Raw genomic sequence first — 23,216 nt, forward strand, 5'->3', positions numbered from 1 at the left:
GTTATATCTTCCTATTGGATAGATCCTTTCAATATTATGTAGTGGCCTTCTTTGTCTCTAGTTATGGCCTTCATTTTGAAATCTATTTTATCAGATATGAGTATTGCTACCCCAGCTTATTTTGCTTTCCATTTGCTTGGCAAATTTTTTTTCATCCCTTCACTTTCAACCTATGTGAGTCTTTTGTTGTGTCTTTTCTTTTTCTTGATGTTGCCCTTTGAAATCCAAAAGTTTTTAATTTTGTTGAAGTCCAATTTATTTATTTTTCCTTTTGTCACTTTTACTTTTGGTATGATGTGTAATAAACCATTGCCTAATCCAAGGTCATGTTTTCACATTTTTCTCATTTTTTTTTCCTAAGAGCTTTATTGTTTTAGCTTTTACATTTGTGTCTTTGATCCATTTTGAGTTAATTTTTGTATGTGGTTTGCAGCATGAGATCCAAATTTGTTTTTTCACGTGTGCTATCTAGTTGTCCCAGCACCATTTGTTGAAATGTAGTCTTTCTTCATTGAATTGTTTTGGCAAATCCTTAATCAAAAAGCAATTGGCTATAAGTGTAGGGGTTTATTTGTGGATTCTAATTCTCTTCCACTGAAATATCTCTGTATCATCTGTAACTACCTATATTTAGATTCTCTATTTCTTCTTGAGTCAGTTTCTGTAGTTTGTATTTCTAGGAATTTGTTCAATTTCATCTAATTTGTCTAATTTGTTGATATAACATTGTTCATAAGATTTTCTTATAATTTTTTTTATTTTTGTATGATTGGCAGTAATGCTTCCTCTTTTATTCCTAATTTTAGTAATTGAGTCTTTTCTCTGTTTTTTTTCTGTTAGTCTAGGTGAAGACTTCTCAGTTTTGTTGATCTTTTCAAACCCACTTTTGGTTTGTTTTTCTATTCTCTCTTTCACTCATTTTTCCTCTAGGGTTTGTTATATCCTTCCTTTGTTTACTTTGGGTTTAGTTTTTTCTTGTTTTTCTAGTTTCTTAAGGTAGAAGTTTTGGTAATTGAGTTGGAGGTTTTCTTTTTGGATGCATGTGTTCACACCTTTTAAGGAGAACCTGCCCTCTCTTGCCCCTTCCAAGCCCACCAACCAGGCCGCTGGTTTTCAAGGCTGTGGTGGAGCTGGGAGAAGAGTGTATGAGCAGGCAAGTTAAAACACAATCACACAGCTCTTTGTTCTTATCGAGACCCAGTTGATTTTCTTGGATAAATAAATGATCCATGGAATGCTGCAGGCCTTTAGTTGATTTCCAGATTCTTAAAAAGTTAATTATGAAAAATTTGTCCTTGTTCTCATGGAGGAATAAAGTAACCATTCCCAATGCTGTCATCTGCCTACCATGTTTTATAATTAATCAGTTTTTCTAAATTGAATGTGATTGCAACCAGATATTTTATAGAAAGTGATTAACCACTTCTAAATGTCACAAGGAAATAAAATGTATAAGTTTTATTTATACATTTTTAGAAAAATCAAGTTTTAGAAAAATCAACAGTGCATAATACAGTAGCAGGATGTTTTGATTTTTTCTTTTTAGTGTTATAGAATGTTCTAATATCAAATAGGATAAGCAGGCATGCACTGTTGTTTTTTGTTCGTTATTTACAATCGTCAAAATATGGAAGCAACCCAAGTGCTCTTTAGTGGACAAGTGGATGAAAAAGTTGTAGAACATATATATAATGGAATATTACTTGGCCATAAAAAAGAATTAAATCTTACCATTTGTGTAACATGAATGGACCTAGAGGATATTATGCTAAGTGAAGTCAGTCAGTCAGAGAAAGAGAAATACCATATGATTTCACTTATATATAGAATCTAAAGAACACAATAAACAAACAGACAAAATGAAAACAGACTCATAGGTACAGAGAACAGACTGATGATTACCAGAGGGGAGGGGGATTGAGGGATGGGTGGGAAAGTGAAGGGACTGAGAAGTTCAGATTGGTAGTTACAAAATAGTTATGGGGATATAAAGTACAGCATAGGAAATATAATCATTAATGTTGTAATAACTATGTGTGGTGCCAGGTGGGTACTGGAAATATCGGGGGTAATTACACTTCGTAAAATATATAATTATCTAACCAATATGCTGTATACTTGAAACTAATACTAAAAAATATTGAATGTAAACTGTAATTGAAAAAAATTTTTTTAAATTTAGTGCTGAAGGGTATTAGTGCTGTAGGGTATTAGTGCTGAAAGAGACAGCTCAGCAGAGCCAAGTAGAATATCTAGAGCCCAACCCATGAAAAGGCAGAGCAGCCCTGGCCGGTTTGGCTCAGCAGTTAGAGCATCATCCTGCGGTCCAGAGAGACCTGGGTTCAGTTCCCACTAAGGGCACGTACCTTGTTGTCCCTGGCCCTGGTTGGTCGTGCGGGTGGCAGCCACTCGATGTGTCCCTTTCACGTCGATGTTTTTCTCTCTCTCCCTCTCACTCCCTCCTACTCTATCTGAACAAAAAATGGAAAAATGTCTTTGGGTGAATATTAAAAAAAAAGAAAAGAAAAGGCAGAGCAGTGTGGGAAGTGTAATTTTGTGATTTGAACTGTATACAGCTAACTGTTCACAATTTCTCATCCTAACGTTGATTTTGCCTCAGAATGAGGGGTGTACAGTTGAGCCATGTAAGAGGAGGCTATGGGAGAGGGAGTGGACTTTATGGTAGATATGGGATGACATGAGCACAGCTCTTGGGTATCCACAGTGGAGGGGAGGAGCAGCCAATGTTCTCACAGTGGTCAGAGGTGTCACCACTGGGAGAGATGAGGCAAGACAGCCGAGGACTGACTTGAGGGGGTAGGCAAAGCTGAACACCTGGTAGCAGAAAATGTGGGTCAGTGATTTTGCTTTGACTTCTCCAATCATGACACCAAAACTGAAAAGCAAAAGAATGCCAGATTTCGAAGTGTCTGTAGGGAAAATTGTGACGTACTAAATTCAAAGGCTAGTAAGAGGAAGTGGAGACATGTACTAGTCAGTGATTAGTAGAAAGAGCATCTTCAGATTGATCATGAAAGATAAACAAGCTGATGGGAAAAATGGGAAGGTCTTAATATCTATGAGGCCTTTGTGTCCAAAGAGGAACACTTTCTGCTATTTGGACTTTATTTAGGGCTCAATATGTTAAATAAGTATAATAATCATTTTAAAATAAATTTAAGAAGAGTTAGAAATTATTCTTTTAAATACATTAGCAGTAAAAGCATACAGAAATACAATGATTACAAAATTATTACTGCATGTAAACCTTAAAAAAATATATGCACGGAGTTTTAATGAGTTTCTCCAGCACCATTCCCCTTGTAGGGTACTTAGAAAGGTGTAGGTATCTCTGCACCTTTCTAAGAGGGCAAATGACCTGGGGCATGACAGACCAGCCAGAAAGTGAGGCTTTGTACTTCAGAGCCATTAGTTGATAGACTGGGCGACTTATTCTCAGGTACTAAGATGATTTAGACCTAAAGTTCAGCCTGAGCTCCTGTTTTAGATTAAACTATAATAATGATTCTCTCTTATGCTGAGCTTACCATAGCCTGGCCTGGGACCCTGTCAGCTGCCACTCCAGTGCTTCCCCAAATGTTTAAAGGTACCTTGCTTTCCAGTCAGAACTCTGTATGTCAGGCCCTCTGCTTTCTGCTGCCTCAAGTCATGGAAACAGCTGCGTGGCAAAGACATTTTTTTCTTCTTGTGGAAAGCAATGTCAGAGGCTAAAATCTTGGCTTCAGGCTGCATGTAAGTATGATGGCCACTTTTAGTGAGAAACTGGAGACAGACCTTTTATGGCCCTGAGTTCATAGTGATTTTCTCTTAATTTAATTAGATTATTACTAGGTCCATTAAAATGTTTTTATTCTAATATAAAACAACCTGAATTTGTTCTTTTCTACAATATATTTACTTATAGTTGTTGAACCTTTGGCCAAACATTAATTCTTCATCCTTTTTTTTTTTTTTAATAATCCTCATGTGTTTCATTAACTCTTATCTAGTTACTTTGCTGGTGACTGTTGAACAGGCAGTTTACTAAAAGAACATAAGTACCAACAAATGTGAGAAGATGCCAACCTGACTGTTAATGAATAATGTATACCTGTCATTCTTGGACCATGTTGTTGGCATATTTTGAGAAGGTTTATAATAAGGAGTTTGTCAAGGAATCACAGAGATCTAACTCTCACACATCATCATTTTGTGACTGGAGGGAGATGGGTTTCGGGGTGAGGGGGTTGGGGGGGTTGTGGGAGGCTCTTAGTCCTGGTATACCAGAAAGTTTAGAAATATTCAGGCATTTTGGCTGAAAATTTGATTCTTTAGAATTTATCTTCAGGAAATAATCAGGTAACCACTAAATTTATGTGCAGGAAATATTCATTACATCATGAGTTCAAATCATTAGCGATTGGAGGCAGCCCAGATGCCCAGTAGTAGAGGATTCAGTATATCAGATACAGGACTTTCACAGCACAATCAATTATTAGTGTTTATAGGAATGATTCATGAGGTGAAAAAAATCCACCAGCATGAGGCCAAAATACACATAAAAACAGTCTATGTGATGTAAAACATATAGCTATATGTGTGTGTGCGAGTGTGTTCTGGTGTATTTTAAAGGCCACAAGGAGGTACAACCAAAGGTCTGTGGCGTCTGTTTCTGTGAGCTAGTATCACTGCAAGTATTTGTTTACACATACTTACAAATTTTTTAAATTTTCTTAAATGAATGTACATCACTTTTATATTCATAGGAGAAACAACATACTTTCTTTTTTTCACTAGAGAAGAATTATGTGAAAAATAGTCTGACCTTTGATATATAGAAGCATTTTTCTTAGCATAAAAACAATGCAAGCAATTTCAAATAATAGATGAATTTGATTTTCACAGAAAATTTGTCTGAATATCAATAAACATTAGTAAAAGGCTAAAAACAAGCTGTTATAGACATTTACTACAAATATTAAAGACATAGATACATTATGTTGTTTTGAAAGCACATATGGTCTATCTCATTTTGTTTTAAAAGAGATATAGATAATTGTTATATTGAGAAACTACCAGAAGAAAATACACTCTACTGCTGTCGGTACTTTTGTCTGGGCATTGGAGGTGCTTTTAAATATATTTCTTACACTTATCTCCACTTTCCAAACTTTATACACACCAAGAGCAGGCATATGTTTTATAATCACAGGATACACACTCATCATAAAGAGCAATGATCAAGCACCTGGCCTGCTGTACCTGCCAGGGCCTGTCACTTCTTGACAACCTGCTCTTGGGGAGGTCCCAGGGAAGGGTGTGCAGAGCTAATTTTATCAGATTGAAAAACTCTTTTATTTGGGGAGTTGTCTAGAAAGTCTAGTAGATGTATTTGACGCAACTTAAATCCCCTGGTGGGAGGCCAGATTTCCCATGTCCGATTCTGCTAATGAGAGTGACCCACTCAGAAAACTAAGAAAGTAAAAATAATGAGGTTTAAAACTTAAAAAGTCCATGTGCTGAGATTGATACAAAAATTCTTTTATAAATTATTGGAAGTTGATAGTGAATAAAGTTCAGTGTTATTTAAAAGGATTGAAACATGGGTGTGCATATCTGTATCACACATGTTGAATATGAGATATCTTAAATAGGAAATGAAACAAACAACGCCCCCTCCTGGGATGTGGCAGCTGCTCTGAGCATAATCCTGAACTTCTGAGCAGAAGGAACTTGCACTACGATGTGTGGGAGGATGAAGGGCCTGCTGTCCCAGGGCAGGGAGCGCAGCTGGCACCCCATGCGGGACAAAACCAGGCTCAGGTCAGGCGAGGGGCTCTCAAGGTATGCATTCCTTAGCCTCATTGACCACATCACTATTACACATTGGCCTTATCCAAGATAATATTTTTTGATGTGGAAGAGTAAAGAAGTTCTATCCCCTTGCTACCTAGTTTCTTTTTTGCTGAGACCATCACCAGGAGTATAATTATTCAAAACAGTAATTACATTATTGGGTTCTGTGGTGGGAATAAAGTTGAATTATCTTTGCCCATCCTCCCCCTGCAGAAGCTCTTTTACACTCTAGTTACCCCTGACTTCTTGTTGGCATTGCAGAACTCTGAATCCACTCTGCTGAAGAGGGTGGGTTAATGAGACACTTGGTCTCCCAGATCTGGAGAAATTTGGAGTTAAGGCTGTCTTCCTCCTAAAGTCAGATCTTTACTATGGCGTATTAGTTTTAGGTAAAAACAATGGTATTTGCTCTTCATTTAATGAGATCTGTTAAAGTATAAAGTGAGCTCCTGTTTAGCAAATATGGGACCTATGAGCAGATGCCTAGGAGCTGCATTTGTGTGTCCCACTGTGAAACCACCAGTGTTACCCCAAGTCATCATCAAGTGGTCTTTGCAAGTGGTGGGCTAAAACATTCTATGGAGCGGCCCTCAGCCACTGCCCCCACTCACTGCTGGTCTCTGCTTGCTTGTTCTCTCCCGACAGGAGAGCCCCAGAAATCAAGACTTCATGTCCGAAGGAGCCACTACAAGGGGAGCCTGCGGGGGTCCCAGCCCCCCCTGCCAGCGAGGTGGGACAGCCCATTTCGTAACATGAACATTAGAACTTTAATGTAAAATGACAGCAGTGTCATTGTTTAAGTACGAGATGACAGAGCATCAGATATGTGGATGTATGTAGGTGGCCGTGGGAGGGAGAAAAAGCAAGGGCAGGGGCCCTGGGGCTGGGATGGGGCCTCATTGGGATTTAGAGGAAAACCTGTCTCCCTTAGCTGTCTGCTGACAGTTTTCAGACCGCAGGAACATGGAGGCTGCTTGGGCCTGAGAGGAGCTGTGGAAGGACAGAGCTGTCCCTCAGGAAGAGAGTGCGTCCATTCCTGGTAGGTGCTCCTAAAAGTGGGTGCACCTAGTTTCATTTTTTTTTTTTTGCATGTATCTGTCCAATTTCCCCAACACAATTTATTGAAAAGACTGCCTTTATTTCATTTAATGTTTTTGCCTCCTTTGTCAAATATTAATTGAGCATACTGTCTTGGGTTGATCTCTGGGTTCTCTGTTCTGTTCCATAGATCTATATGCCTGTTCTTGTGCCAGTACCAGGCTGTTTTGATTATAATGGCTTTGTAGTGTAACCTGATATCCTGTATTGTGATCCCTCCAACTTTGTTCTTCTTTTTCAAGATTGCTGTGTCTATTTGGGGTCTTTTTGAGTTCCATATAAACTTTTGGAGTTTTTGTTCTAGATCTGTGAAATATGCCATTTGTATTTTAATAGGGATTGCATTGAATCCATAGATTGCTTTGGGTAGTATGGAGATTTTAATGATGTTGTTTCTTCCAATCCATGAACATGGTATATGTTTCCACTTTTTAAAAATAATTAATTAATTAATATTTGTTACAGATGTTTCTCCTTTTTCCCCCACTGATTCTCCCCTCCTCCTCCCTCCTCACCCTGTCCCCAGCTTTGTTGTCCATGTCCATTGTTCATGCATACATGCATATAAGTTCTGTGGTTTATCTCTCCCCCACGACCCCCTCGTCTGGGGACTGTCAGTCTGTACCCCACTTCCACGTCTCTGGGACTACCCCTTTCCTCAGACTGTTATGTTCATTATATTCCACAAATAAGTGAGACCATATGATTCTTGTCTTTCTCTGTTGGGCTTGTTTTGCTTAGGATGATACTTTCCAGGTCCCTCCATATCATCTCAAAGGATAAAAGATCTTTCTTTCTTACAGCTGCATAGTACTCCATTGTGTATATGTACCACTGCTTTTTTATCCATTTGTCTACTGATGGACATTTGGGCTGTTTCCAGATCTTAGCTATTGTAAATAGTGCTGCTATGAACATGGGGGTACATATATTTTTTCTGATTGGTGTTTCAAGCTACTTAGGGTATGTTCCTAGAAGTGGGATCACTGGGTCAAATGGAAGTTCAATTTTTAATTTTTTGAGGTAACACCATATTGTTTTCCATAGTGGCTGCACCAGTCTGCATTCCCACCAGCAGTACATTAGAGTCCCCTTTTCTCCACACCCTCACCAACACTCATTTGATGATTTGTTGATAGTGGCCATTCTGACAGGTGTGAGGTGATACCTTATTGTTATTTTAATTTACATCTCTCTGATGATTAGTGATGTTGAGCATTTCTTCATATGCCTCTTAGCCATTTGTATGTCCTGTTTGGAGAGTATGGTGTACGTTCCTCTGCCCGTTTTTTCATTGGGTTCTTTGTTTTCCTTTTGTTGAGTTGTATGAATACTCTGTATAAATTGGAAATTAACCCCTTATTTGATATTGGCAATTATACTCTCCCATACAGTGGGTTGCCTTTCCATTTTGATGATTGTATCTTTTGTTGTGCAGAAGCTTTTGAGTTTGATGTAGTCCCATGTGTTCATTTTCTCCTTTGTTTCTTGTTGCCTTAGGTGATGTATAAGTGAAAATCCTGCTGTGTATGATGTCTGAAATTTTGTTGCCCACAGTTTCTTCTAGGATTTTATGGATTCATGAGTGACATTTAAGTCTTTTATCCATTTTGAGTTTATTCTTGTGTATGGTGTAAGTTGAAAAAATATGAACGCTTCACAAATTTGCGTGTCATCCTTGCACAGGGACCATGCTGATCTTCTCTGTATCATTCCAATTTTAGTATATGTGCTGCCAAAACGAGCAGTGTTTCCACTTTTTAATATCTTACCTCTATTTTCCTTTTTCAAGTCCTGTAGTTTTCTGAGAACAGGTCTTTTACTTCCTTGGTTAAGTTTACTCCCAAGTATCTTAATTTTTTTGTTACAATGGTATTAATAGTATTAAAAAATTTCTCTTTTTGAGTGTTTATTCTTGGTGTATAAAAATGCCATTGATTTCTGGATGTTAATTTGTATCCTGATACTTTGCTGAATTCATTGATTAAATCTAGTAGTTTTTTGGTGGAGTCTTTAGGGTTTCCTATGTACAATATCATGTCATCTGTGAATGATGACTGTTTCACTGTTTCCTTTCCAATTTGAATGACTTTTATTTTTTCTTCTTGTCTGATCACTGTGGCTAAGACTTCCAGTCTTTGAATAAGAGTGGTGAAAGCAGACATCCCTGTCTTGTTCCTGTTCTTAAGGGAAATGCTTTTAGTTTTTGCCTGTTGAGTATGCTGTTGGCTGTAAGTTTTTTTATATATGGCCTTTATTATGTTGAGATATGATTCCTCTGTTTCCACTTTGCTGAGCATTTTTATCAGAAAAGGGTGCTGGATTTTGTCAAATGCTTTTTTAACATCTATTGAGGTGATCATATGGTTTTTATCTTTTGTTTTGTTTATGTGGTATGTTATATTTATTGATTTGCAAATATTGTACCAGCTTTGCATCCCGGGGATGAATCCCACTTGGTCATGATGAATAATGTTTTTAATGTATTGCTGGATCCAATTTGCTAATATTTTGTATGTTCATCAGGGATATTGACCTATAGTTTTCTTTCTTTGTAGTGTCTTTATCTAGTTTTGGAATTAGGATTATGCTGGCCTCATAAAACGGTTTGGAAGTCTTCCTTCTTGAATTTTTTGGAATAGTTTGAGGAGAATGGGTGTTGGTCTTTCTTTGAATGTTCAGTAGAACTCCCCTGTGAAGCCGTCTAGACCAGGGCTTTTGTTTACTGGGAGATTATTAATTACTGCTTCAATTTCCTTAGTGTAGGCAGCAAAATCTTAGACATCATACGTATCAGAATTTTCACCAATACATCACCTAGGGCAAGAGAAACAAAGGAAGAAAAATTAATAAACAGGCCCAGGGAGACCTTTCTTTTGAGGAGGTGGCAGTGAAGCTGGTAGTTTGAAGGAGCTCTCACACTGCACTCCCAGCTGGAGCAGCAGTACCTGAAACAGACCCAGGTGAGGTGAACTTGGAGAGGTGGAGGTGGGAAAGGAGGGTGAGAGTTTGGGTGTTATCCTTAGTGCCTTGAGAAGTCAGATCTGCCTTCCTGTTCTCTGAAGTTCACTCTGGCTGAAGCCTGCTGGGAAGCAGATGGTGGGCCAAGATGGGAGCTGGGGGAAGGGGGGAGGTCAGAGGCCCTGCTAAGGCAGAGCTGAGGGACTTGCTGGAGAAAGGGTCATGGAGAAGAAGTGAAGAGGACCAGGGATGACTCCCTGAACAACTGAGGCAGGGTGACCTTCAGAGGGTCAGATTTGGGGGTCATAGGAAGTCAGGATTGGTCTTGGACTTTTGATCTAGACATCCAGGTAGCTTGGTCACGTAGGCAGTTGATATAGGAGCTCAGGGCAGAGGGCAGAGACAGGGAGATTACTTTAGGGAATTATCAGGAAAGAAAGTATTTATGGCAATTGACTGGATTGGCTTATCTAAGGAAGTGAGTGTGGTCAGTAGAGGGGAGCAGAGGACCATAGGAAGAAGACCTTGGTCCTCTGGCCCCAAGTCCCCACTGTGTGCTCAGAGGCACTGGCAGTGCCCACCACTCACATCCCCCAGGGCCCTTTGCTTTGTCAGTGTATTGCAAACTGTTGGGAGCACTTAGTCCCACCTGAGCTGCCTGTCCCTGCCTAGTAGACAGTGTGGCCATTTCTGATGTCTGTGTCTCTCTGTTGCAGGTTTGTGTGTCTTAGATTTCCTCCACCATGGCATTCAGGATAGGGAGAAAAGTGTCTCCATGGAGCCTGCACACTCTACCCCAGGACTGGGTTCTGGCTGGCTTGGGCAGTAGGCTTGCCTCTTTCTTCTCCACTGGGCAATCTTTCCATGGGTTTATTTCCATCCATTTTTTTTGGTGAAGTACTGGATCAAATATTTTGCTCATTAAAAAAATTGTTATTTTCTTATTGAGTTTTAAGAGTTCTTTATATATTCTGGATACAGTCCTTTATGGACTACTTGTTTTACAAATATTTTTTCCAGTCTGTAGCTTGACTTTTCATTTTTGTAACAGTGTAAATCAAAAGTTAAAAATTTTGATGACATTGAACTTCTCAATATTTTTCTTGTATCCATCATGTCTTTTTTTGTTTGTGTGTTTTTGTTAATCCTCACCTGAGGTGACTTTTTAAATTAATTTTTTTAGATAGAGTGGAAGGGAGGGATGGGGAGAGAGAGAAGCATCAATGTGAGAGACACATCGATTGGTTGCCTAATGCGTGACCGTGACCAGTGCCCACGGTCAAACCTGCAACCCAGGTACGTACCCTTGACCGGGAATTGAATCCACGAACCCTTGGTCCGAAGACTGATGCTCTAACCACTGAGCAGAACTGGCCAGGGCTACATCATGTCTTTTGTATCATACTTAAGAATTATTCGTTAAACTGCAGGTCTGTAATTTTTTCTCTTTATTCTTTCTTTTGGAAGTTTTCTAGTTTTGGCTATTACATTTAAGTCTGTGTTTTAATATGAATTAATTTTCTATAGGCCCTGGCTGGTGAGGTTCAGTTGGTTGGATGTCATCCTGTGCACCAAAAGGTTGCTGGTTCGATTTCTGGTCAGGGCACATGCCTAGGTTGTGGGCTTAATCTCTGGGTAGGGGGCTTGCAGCTGATTGATGTCCCACTCTCACATCGATGTTTCAAGGTCCTTTTTCTTCTTTTCTTTTTCTTTTTTTTTTACTCCTTGCCCGAGGATATTTTTTCCATTGGTTTTTAGAGAGAGTAGAAGGGGATGGGGGAGAGAAACATTGATGTGAGAGAGGCACATCTATTGATTGACTCCCTTATGACCCCGACCACGGCTGGGGATCGAACCTGCAACCCTTTTTTTTTTTGGTATGAGGTATCTAGTTGTTCCAGTGCCATTTGTTGAAAAAAAATTTTTTTTCTCTTTTCAAATGCCTTGGAACCTTTGTCAAGAATCAATTGACCATATATATAGGTATATTTTTAATGGTACCAGGGACTTATTTTAATCAGGAATGATAAGACCAGCAGACAAGTAAAGGACTGTCATGAAGGAAGAAGTTGAGCCTCATAGGTCCCTAGAAATAGAAGGCATACCATGCCATACCATGGATGGTGACATGGGGAAGCACTAAGGTTGGCTAGGAGGCAGAGGAGGTGAGGGGAAACTGTGAGTATGAGATTGATTGTAGTTTCCATGGGAAGGAACTGGTGAGACAGGGTCAGTAGGTTCAGGATGGACTGGTTTGAATCAACCAGCAGGCTCTGGGACAGAGGGGCTGTCCTTGATCATCTGGTACCTGGCCTTGGGTGAGTAGGGCAGGGGAGGGTCCATAATGTGAGGACCCATAGAGGAGAGGTGGGGTGTGGGCTCTGATGGGTGGTTTGCATGTGAAAGGTACCCTGGTGCATGTTTATCCTGTCTCTAGGAATAGGCTAACTCTAGGAGGGCAGTCTTTCAGGGCCAGCAATGCCCAGATGTCAAAGTATAACACAGAAAATATAAAACATGATTTGCAAAGTTTGGACTATTTTTGGACTCTGCTTTCCGTTCCTTAAATCAATTTGTTGATTTTTATGACTGACTTTATCTTGAAATAAGACCGTTTAAGTTCTTCTACTTTGTTTTCTGTTTCAAAGTTGTTTTGGCTGTTTTCTTCTGTTTATATTTCCATGCAAATTTTAGAATCACCTTAGCCTGCTCTGATTTTGATGGATATTACATTGAATTAATAGATGAACTTGGTGTGGTTGTCATTTTGTAGACTAGAAGTGCTGAGAGGGGACATCCTGGCTTTGTTCCTGATCTTGGGGGTAAGCACTCAGTCTCTTACTCTTGTATGTAATGTTAGCTGTATGTTTTAACCCAAGGTCTTTCATCAGGTTCAGAAAGTGCTCTTATATTCCAAGTTGGCTGAGAAATTATTTTCATGATTGATACTGAATTTTGCCAAATGATTTTTCTACATCTATTGAGATGATCATATAGTTTTTTTCTTTCTTTCTTTTTTTAGTTTTTCTTTTTTACTCAGTTTATATGGCCTATACACATAAAAATCAATTACACTGATATTAAAAAAAAACACTAAAGCAATTGCATTTCTGGTTGAAATCCACCTTGTAGGATTTCATATGCTAAGAATCTTAACATCTATATTTATGAGGAATATTGGTGTGTTAACTTATAGTGTCTTTTTGTAGTTTTGGTATCAGGTTAATGCTTGCTTCATCAAATTAGTTGGGAAGTATTCTCTTATATTCAATTTTCAGAATGAGTTAGTAAAGAATCAGTATTATTTCTTCCTTGAATATTTGGTAAAATTCACCATTGTGGTTTGCTTTTTTTTCAGTGGGAAGGTTTTTAGCTTGAATTCAATTTCTTTCTTTCTTTTTTTTAAATTTTAAATCTTTATTGTTGAATGTAGAATGTGTTACAGAAGTTCCTCATTTTTTCCCCCATTAACCCCCTCCTCCCCACTCCCGCCCCCCTCCCGCCTTTCCCCACACTATTGTCTGTGTCCATTGGTTATGCATATAAGTTCTTTGGTTTATTTCTTCCCATCCCCCAACCCCTTTCCCTTTGAGGTTTGTCAGTCTAGCAATGAATTTGTACAGTGATACCTTGGTTCTCGAACATAATTCGTTCCAGGAGGACGGTCGAGAACCAAATTGTTCGAGAACCGAAGCCATGAAACCCAATAGGAAATAATGGAAACTGGATTAATTCGTTCCAAGCCCCAGAAAATGCCTATTTACTGGCCTAATTTGTATATAATATGTAGAAAAACATAAGTCTCAACAAGAAATAAAAGTGTACAGTATGTCTAAGGGTTAAATTCAGTGTAAAGCGTGACTCTCTCCACAAAGCGTGACTCTCTCTCTGCACTCACACTGATGACGCAAGCAAGGCGCGCTGGGCCGAATGAACGCCATTCGGCTCAACTCGGCTCATCTCGGAAGTTCGAGTTCCAAATATTTGTTCGGATTCCAAGACAAAAGTTTCTCGAATCTCCTGGTCGAATACCGATTTGGTCGAAAGTCAAGGCGTTCGAGAACCGAGGTATCACTGTACTTCTTAATCCCTTCACCTTTTTCTCCCATTCCCCCAACCTCCCTTTCATCTGGCAACCAATAAAATGTTCTCTATATCTATGAGAATGTTTCTGTTCTACCTGTTCATTTTGTTTGTAGATTCCATTGTCGATAGATATGTATTCATTGCCATTTTGTTGGTTCATGTATTTTATCTTTTTCTTCAAAAAGACCCTTCATCATTTCATATAATAACGGTTTGGTGGTGATGAACTAACTCCTTTAACTTTTTCTTGTCTGGGAAACTCTTTATATGGCCATCGATTCTAAATGACAGCTTTGCAGGATAGAGTAATCTTGGTTGTAGGTTCTTGCTTTTCATCACTCTGAATATTTCTTGCCACTCCCTTCTGGCCTGCAAAGTTTCTTTTGAGAAATCGGCTGACAGCCTTATGGGAACTCCCTTGTAGGTAACTAGCTGCCTTTCTCTTGCTGCTTTGAAGATTCTCTCTTTGTCTTGAACCTTTTGCATTTTGATGATGATGTGTCTTGGTGTGGGCCTCTTGGGGTTCATCTTGTTTGGGAGACTCTGTGCTTCCTGGACCTGTATGTCTGTTTCCTTCCCCAAGTTAGGAAAGTTTTCTGCCATTATTGTTTCAAACAGGTTTTCAATTTCTTGTTCTCTCTCTTCTCCTTTTCGCACCCCCAAGATGTGAATGTTGGCACGCTTGAAGTTGTCCCAGAGGCTCCTTACACTATCCTCATTTTTTTTTTTTTTGCTGTTCTGGGCGTTTTTTGCTTCCTTATATTCCAAATCGATGGTTTGCTTCTTGGATTTACTATTGAATCTGTGTAAATTATTCGTTATTTCAGTTAATGCCTCCTTCATTTCTGACTGTGCGTCCTTCATTTCTGACTGGTCATTTTTTATGCTCTTGAGGCCCTCACTAAGTTCACTGAGGTTCTCACTAAGTTCATTGAGCATCCGTATAAGCAGTATTTTGAACTCAGCATTTGTTAGGTTGCTTATCTCCATTTCGCTTAGTTCTTTTCTTGGGGTTTTGTTCTATTCTTTCATTTGGGACCTGTTTCTTGGTCTCCTCATTTTGGCTGCCTCCCTGTGTTTGTTTCTGTGTATTACTTAACTAGCGGTATGGGGCTAGCTGAGACCAGATGCTGCTTGTTTGAAAGAATTTAGGAAAACCTGAAGCAGGATCCAAGACAGGCCAATCCTATGGTTAAGCAAGTGGCAACAGCTTGGGTGGGCCTGAAAGATGGGTGGGGCGGGGCCTCAGGGAGTCACCAGGTCGGGGCTACCAGTGTGAGCCAAGTTGCTGGAGTCCCAGATATGGCGGCTGTCTGCCGCCCCAGGGAAGGGCTCACCAAAGGAACAAAGGCCTCTGACGGCACGTTTGTCCCGGAGAAAGCCCCCTCTCCAGCGCCAAACAGCTCAGTTCTTCCCTGTGTGTCTCTGGTGCCCCTTGAGCTGCCTCCCCTCCAAGCTTAGAGGGAGAGAGTCCGAGAAGTCCGTGCGCGGGCCCTTTAAGGAGCTGCCTGGGGCTCCAGCCGCTTCAGCTTCCCTGAGCCTCAGTTCCCGCTGGTTTTTCCAGCCAGAAGTTATGGGGACTTCTCTTCCTGGCACTGGAACCCTGAGCAGGGCACCTGGTGTGGGACGGGGACCCCTTAGTCCTCAGGAAGGCCCTTCCCCAGCCAAGGTATTTTCCTGATTTTTATCCACCACACGTGGGTGTGGGACCAGCTCTTTGTGCCTCCGCCCCTCCTACCAGTCTGGATGTGGCTGCTGCTTTGATTCCGTAGTTGTAGGACTTCATTCAGCTTGATTTCAGGCAGTTTTGAATGATGATTATTCTGTAGTTTAGTTGTAACTTTGATGTGGTTGTGGGAGGATGCGATACCGCATTTACCTATGCCACCATCTTGACCGGAAGTCAAATTCAATTTCTTGAAAACATAATAGGGTTATCTAATTCTTCTTGAGTGAGTTTTGATAGCTTGATTTTTCTAAGAATTTTTTTCATCTAAGTTGTTAAATTTATTGACATGCAATAGTTTCTAACTTTCCCTTGTTATATTTTATTATTTATTTTTTATTGAAATAAAATTCACATAAGGTGTAATTAATCATTAAAAACATTTTTTTTCTTTATTGATTTTAGAGAGAGAGGAAAGGAGAGGGAGAGAGACATAGAAACATTGATGAGAGAACATCGATGCCTCCTGCATGCTCCCCACTGGGGATTTGGCCCACAACCTGGGCATGTGCCTGACTGGGAATCAAACTGCCGACCTCTTGTTGCACAGGTCGACCCTCATCCAGTGAGCCACACCAGCTGGGCTACAGCTAATCATTTTAATGTGTACAATTGAGTGGCATTCAGTGCATTCAGTGTTGTGTAACCACCACCCAGTTTCAGAATTTTTAACTTGTCCATCATACCAAAGAACACTCTACATCCATTAAGTAGTCACTCCCTGTTTCTCCCTTTCCCCATCCTCTGGACACCACTAATCTACTTTTTATCTCTGGATCTACATATTCTGGATGTTTCTTGTAAATGGAATCATACAGTATAGTGAGCTTTTATGTCTGGCTTCTTTCACTTAGTATCATGTTTTCAAGGTTTATCTGAGTTGTAGTGTATATCAGTACTGTATTCCTTTTTATGGCTGCAGAAAATTCTATTTTATGGATATATCACAATTGTTTTTTTCATTCATGTGTTGGTGGACATTTGGGTTTTTCCCACATTTTGGCTATTGTGAATAGTATTGCCATGAACAAGTATCTGTTTGATTCACTGTCTTCATTTATTTTGGATATATACCTGGGAGTGGAATTGCTGAGTCATATGGTAATTCTGTGTTTAATCTTTGGAGGAACTGACAAACTGTTTTCCACAGAGTCGCACCATTTTACATTCATACCAGTAATGTATGAATGTGCCTATTTTTCCACATCCTCACCAACATTTGTTATTTTCTGCTCTTTTGTTTATAACCATCATAGTAGGTGTCAAATAGTATCATATTGTGGTTTGACTTAGCTTTTTTTTTTTTTTTTTTAGTCCTCACCCAAAGATATTATTTTTATTGATTCTAGAGAGAGAGGAAGGGAGAGGGAGAGAGAGAGAAACATCAATGTGAGAGAGAAACATCGATTGTTTGCCTCCCGAACATGCTCCAACCAGTGATCAAACCCATGACCCTTCAATTCACAAGATGATACTCTAACCACTGAGACACCAGCCAGGGTTGACTTATCTTTTTTTTTTTTAATCCTCACCTGAGGATATTTTTCCATTTATTTTCAGATAGAATGGGAGAAGGGGGGGGGGGGGGAGAGCGAGCGAGAAACATTGATGTGAAAGAGACATATCGACTGGTTGCCTCCTGCATGACACCAACCAGGGCTGGAGACCGAACCTCAACTGAGGTACGTGCCCTTGACCAGAATCAAACTTGCGACTCTTTGGTCTGTGGGCCGCACTCTAACTGCTGAGCCAAATCGGCCAGGGCTGACTTATCTTTTTAATATCGCTTCTATCATTTTACTTATCATTATAGATATTGATCATTTGTGTCTTCTTGATTTTTTCCCTGATCAGTATAGCTAAATGTTTATTAACATTATTGATCTTCTCCAAGAACCAGCTTTTGGTTTTCTTGATCTCTGCATTTCGTTTACTGCTTTCCAATAGATTTCTACTCTTATATTTATCGCTTTTCTTCTGCTGTCTTTGGGCTTAATTTGCTCTTTCTTCTTCTTTCTAATTTTTTATAATAAAAGCTTAGGTTATTGACTTGAGAACTCCTGTGTCCCCCCCCTCCCCCCCCGAATCCAGGCATTTTAGTGCTGTAAATTTTCCTCATGGTACTGCTTTTGCTATATCCCACACATTTTGATATCTTGTATTTTCATTTTTACTCAGGTCAAATGCTTTGTAATTTCCATTGTGATTTCTTCTCAGAAATTGTGGTAAGGGATCATACTTTTTAAGTTTTATTGAACCTTTTTTTTAATGGCATAGAATGGTCTTTGAAAATAGTCTATGATCACTTGAAAAGAATGTGTATTGTGTTGTTATTGTGTACAGCAGTGATTTTTCAACCACTAAGCCCCACACATTGGTGTGCCACAAGAATGTTTAAAACGGGCAATAACCTTACTATTTAGTCAGGGGTACTGACCTCTTTTCTCTTAGATGGTCAAATATAAAAATGACAATAGCCAATACAACAATAGCTGTTCAGTATGAATGAATCAAGATTATGCCTATATTTTTGTCAAACTGTCAATATATTTTTTGGTGTGCTACGGCATTTCAGTAATTAGTTTATATGTGCCATGAGATAGAAAAGGTTGAAAATAGCTGGTGTAGAGTGCTCTGTGAATGTCAGTTAAGTAATGTGGGTGACAGTGTTGAGTCTCTTATATCCTTTACTGATCTGTCAAGTTGTTTTGACTCCTTTATTATTATGTAATGCCCTTTTTAACTTCTGATAATATTCTTTGCTCTGAAACCTATTTTTTTCTGATGTTAATATAGCCATTCAAACTTTCTTTTGATTAGAATTAGCATGGTATACATTTTACATCATTTTCTCTTATTTTATGTGTATGTTTATATTTCTTTAGAATTAGCATGGTATACATTTTACATCCTTTTTCTCTTATTTTATGTGTATGTTTATATTTCTTTTTTTAAAATATGTTTTCATTGATTATTTTAGAGAGAGAATAAGGGAGAGAGAGATAGCAACATCAATGTGAGAGAGAGTAACGCTGATCACCTGCCTCCTGCATGCCCCCTCACTGGGGATCAAGCCTGCAACCCCAGTATATGCCCTGACTGGGAATCAAATCGGGACCTCTCAGCCCTTGGACAGACGCTCAGTCCACTGAGCCACATTGGCCCGACTGTATGTTTATATTTCACATGGGTTTCTTATAAATAGCAGACAGTGGGATCCTTTTTTTGTTTATTTTTTATTTTTTATCCTCACCCAAGGATACTTTTCCATTTTTTTGTCCAGATAGAGTGGGAGGGAGAGAGAGAGAAACATCGACGTGAAAGGGACACATCGAGTGACTGCCTCCCCCACGACCTAACCAGGGCCGGGGACAAACTGCAACCAAGGTACGCCCCCTTAGCGGGAACCGAACCCAAGTCTCTCCGGACTGCAGGCTGACACTCTAACTGGTGAGCCAAACCGGCCAGGACGGGATCCTGTTTTTTTTTTTAATCCTCACCCGAGGACATTTTTCCATTTTTTGTTCAGATAGAGCGGGAAGGAGAGAGAGGTAGAGAGAGAGAGAGAAACATCGATGTGAAGGGACACATCGAGTGGCTGCCACCCGCACGGCCAACCAGGGCCAGGGACAAACTGCATCCAAGGTACGTGCCCTTAGCGGAAACTGAACCCGGGTCTCTCTGTATCGCAGGCCGACGCTCCAACCGCAGATCCTGTTTTTTTTAACCATAGCTTTCATTCTGACTTTATTAACAGTTTTGGTTTTGTAACACTTGGTAGGGTAAGTGTTCCTTAGCCAGACAGAATGTCCATTTCCATAAAATATTCAAGTAAAGAAGATACGTACAAGTTATTTGCATAAGCCTGTTTAAACATTCCAACATTCGCAATCCAGTCAAACCACCCTGGCCGGTTTGGCTCAGTGGTAGAGCATCGGCCTGTGGACCAATGAGTCACAGGTTCAGTTGTGGTCAAGGGCATGAACCTCGGTTGCTGTTCATCCCTGGCCCTGGTTGGAGTCATGCAGGAGGCAACCAGTCGATGTGTTTCTCTCATGTTGATGTTTCTCTCTCTCTTCCTTTTCTCTCCCTCCCACTCTATCTGAAGATATATAGAACAATATCCTCTGGTGAGGATTGAAAAAATAAAATCCATCAACCGATTTGTTAGGAGAAGAGCCTTTATGTTCTCTTAGTCTAATTGTAGCCCACACTAGGGCTTCATCAGTGAATTTGGATAGCACAGTTCATGGGGCTTCCATGTCAAGAAGTCCAGAAAATTCTCTTTTTCACCTCCAGACCATATTACCCATTATGGTGTGAAGACTTTTGGTCCCCAGTGAGGGATTGAGTCAAGGTTCTTTTGTCAGCTTTCATCTTGATTCATCTCCCTAATCATTGCTTGAAGCAATTGTAGGTCAGATTTCTCATTATAATCTTTGAATCTTGGCTTTCAAAATGTCTCCAAAGCAGGATAAATAAAACAGACTTGTTTGGGCCTCTTTAATCCTTTTGGCCTGCATCACCTTGGGTAGTACTATATTAAAACCTTTGTTTGAACCCCATCAATGTTTATTTTATTCATACCTAACCATCAAGGGTGTGGGTGTTCATGCGCTGGGCTGGGGCCACTGTGGTTAGGGTCGCAGCATTGGCTCTTTCTCTGGGGGGCTCAGTAGCATGGATTCTGGGTAGCTCTGTCAGCTGAGATTAGCATGGGCAAAGACTGAGGGAATCCTTAGTGGCAAAACTTTGGGTGTTCCTGACAGTCATGAGGGCTGCTTGGGTCCTTGGCAATGAAAGCTGCTGGGGTCTTCTGCTCCCCTTTTCCTCCGAAGAGGGAAGTCACAGCTTAGTGGATTCGTTTTGGCAGCAAGCTTTGCGGGACTGGGGGATGGGCTGACACAGGTAAAATGCTGCCTCTGCTTTTCTATGTGGCCATCTTTGTTATTTGTGCTCCACTGGGTTGCTGTAGCTCCTGCATTATACTCCAGAGCTTTCTCAGAGCTATTTTTATCAGTAAGTAGCTGTTAATAATTGTTTTTCTGGAGGTATAAGTGCTGGAACTTCCTACTCCACCAGTCTTGCTGATGTCATGCTCCTAAATGTTTGTTGTTTCTTTTTTGTGTGAGAAATAAAGATGGTTCCTAGGGAACAGGAATTTTTACATGGTACTGGCTTTAGTTGGGGTGCTTTTATGGTGGTAAACTCAATTGAGACAGGCTAGGAACCAAGGAAAACTAGCTGGCTTCTGCTTTCTCCAAAGGCACCAATAACTGTCCTTGATACTGAAATTTGGCTCAGGAGACTCAGAGGACAGAAATTTCAGGCAATCACAAAAAGTGGAAGGATTTCTTCTTATAGAAAAAGATAAATAACTGATCTGTGTAGACTGGAGTTGACCCATTAAAAGTATTTGGAAATGTCTCTCAATTTAGCTGTGGATGTGTTAGCCATCATACTGAAGATCAGTCCTAGCCATATTCCCTCAATCAGGACACTATGGGAAGAGGTACTGATCTAAACTGTTGGAGTGATCATCCCTAGGTAAGGCATACAGTTGTATATAAACTGATCTATGTCATAGGGAATAGAGGCCAAAGGAGGATCCCGGGATACCCAGACATAATTTACTGGAGATCATGAGGCTAAGAATCCCATGATGCATTCCACACAGAAGTACCAGCCCCAATCCTCCAGGTTGCTCAATACCAGAAGTTTTAGGTGGTTCATAGTCATAGGCATTCATAATGTTGGAACCCATGGGATGACTGTAGAAGTTTTGGTTAAATCATTTCTTCACTGAAATGATTTGATTTGATGCATCTAGTGCCAGACTTGGCCGAGTTTGTAGCTGCTGTTTCCTCCTTTTGATGTGCTGGTTTTGTTTTTTTCTTAAATCCTCACCCAAGGATATTTTTCCATTCTTCAGATAGGGATGGAAGGGGGTGGGAGAGAGAGAGACAGAGAGACATCGATGTGAGGGAGACACGTCTATTGGCTGCCTCCTGCACCACCCCAATCGGGACCAGCCCGCAACTGAGGTACATGCCCTTGACTGGGATTGAACCTGAGACTTGGTCCACAGGCTGACACTCTAACCATTAAGCCAAACTGGCCAGGGTGATTTGCTTGTTCTTGAACCAAGTCTTTATTACTAGCTCATCAAACTGAGTAGTTGAAGTAACTTCTGCTGTGATAACCCAATGTGGGTACACACTCTTTTCAAATATAGTTTTCAGTATTCTAAGCTGTTCCAGATGAAAGGTTTTGTGGTATTGGCTAGCAGACCTTGGCTTTTATGCCATAATATCTTTTAGAAGTAGAATGATCCACTATGTGTGTTTTTGAGCTCCTGAATTTCATCCGTGTACGGGGTCCTGTTTTTTCATTCAGTCTTACAATCTCTATTTCAGTAGGATTTTTACAACACTTATATTTAATGTGATTGTTAATATGATATGCTATTGGTTTCTACTTGTTTCATTTTTTATTAGATCTTTTTATTTTTTTCTGCCTTGTTTTGGATCAGTTTTATCACCTTTATTAGCTTATTAGTTGTATTTCTTTGTTTTTAGAGGTTGCTTTGGTATTCATTGTATATATCCTTAACTTATCACTGTCTGTCTTCAAGAATATTATACTTGTTTACTTGTAATATAAAACCTAACAACAGTAACTTCTTCCTAACTTCTCCTGGCCTTTATGTCATTGTTGTCATGCCATTTTACTTATACATTGTTATAAACTCCACAATACATTGTTATTATTTTTGCATTAAATGGTCTATTATCTTTTTTTAAAAAATCCTCACCGGAGAATATTTTTTTCCCATTTATCTTCAGATAGAGTGGGAGGGAGGGAGGGGGAGAGAGGGGGGAGAGAGAGAGAGAGAGAGAGAGAGAGAGAGAGAGAGAGAGAGAGAGAGAAACATTGATGTGAGAAAGACACATTGATTGGTTGCCTCCCACATGACCCTGACCAGGGCCAGGGACCAAACCACAACTGAGGTATGTGCTCTTGACTGGAATCGGACTCAACACTCTTTGGTCCAAGGGCCAATCCTCTAACCACTGAACAGCCGGCCAGAGCAGTCCATTATCTTTTAAAATAATTTAAAAAATTAAGTAAAATAGGCATTTCTATTTATTCATGAACTTTTTGTTTCCAGTGCTTTTCCTTTCTTATATAAGTCAAGATTTTTTTCTGATATCATTTTCCTTTTATATGATGGACTGACTTCAATGTTTTTCTTAGTTCAGGTATGTTGGTGATTAATTATTTTAGCTTTTGTCTGTTGGAAAAAGTCTTCATTTTGCCTTTATGTAAGTTCTTTTCACTACATGTGATAGTTGAGGTTGACAGTTTTTTTTTTCATTACTTTATTTTTTTATTCTCACCTGAGGACATTTTTGCATTTATCTTCGGATAGAGCGGGAGGAAGAGAAGGAGGGAAGAGAGAGAGAGAAACATCAATGTGAGAGAGACA

General features: G+C 39.8%; 1 protein-coding gene and 1 non-coding gene across 16 annotated transcripts in view; one reads left to right on the forward strand and one right to left on the reverse strand.

Annotated features, from left to right (window-relative positions):
- PCBP3 (poly(rC) binding protein 3) overlaps nt 1-23,216 on the forward strand; it is a 275,338-nt gene that overhangs the window by 99,973 nt on the left and 152,149 nt on the right. Inside the window, exon 2 of one of the 15 annotated variants that reach the window (XM_036242987.1) lies at nt 6,502-6,586. The exons of the other annotated variants lie outside the window; for them this stretch is intronic. The gene's annotated coding sequence lies outside the window, so the exon portion shown is untranslated. The remainder of the gene's footprint in view (nt 1-6,501; nt 6,587-23,216) is intronic. 15 annotated transcript variants of the gene reach the window in all.
- LOC118617907 lies at nt 8,596-8,702 on the reverse strand. Its single transcript, XR_004956869.1, has one exon. It is a non-coding gene; the product is annotated as a U6 spliceosomal RNA (small nuclear RNA).

This window comes from Molossus molossus, unplaced genomic scaffold (assembly GCF_014108415.1).
Source record: "Molossus molossus isolate mMolMol1 unplaced genomic scaffold, mMolMol1.p scaffold_m16_p_5, whole genome shotgun sequence".
In the NCBI taxonomy this organism is placed as follows: domain Eukaryota; kingdom Metazoa; phylum Chordata; class Mammalia; order Chiroptera; family Molossidae; genus Molossus; species Molossus molossus.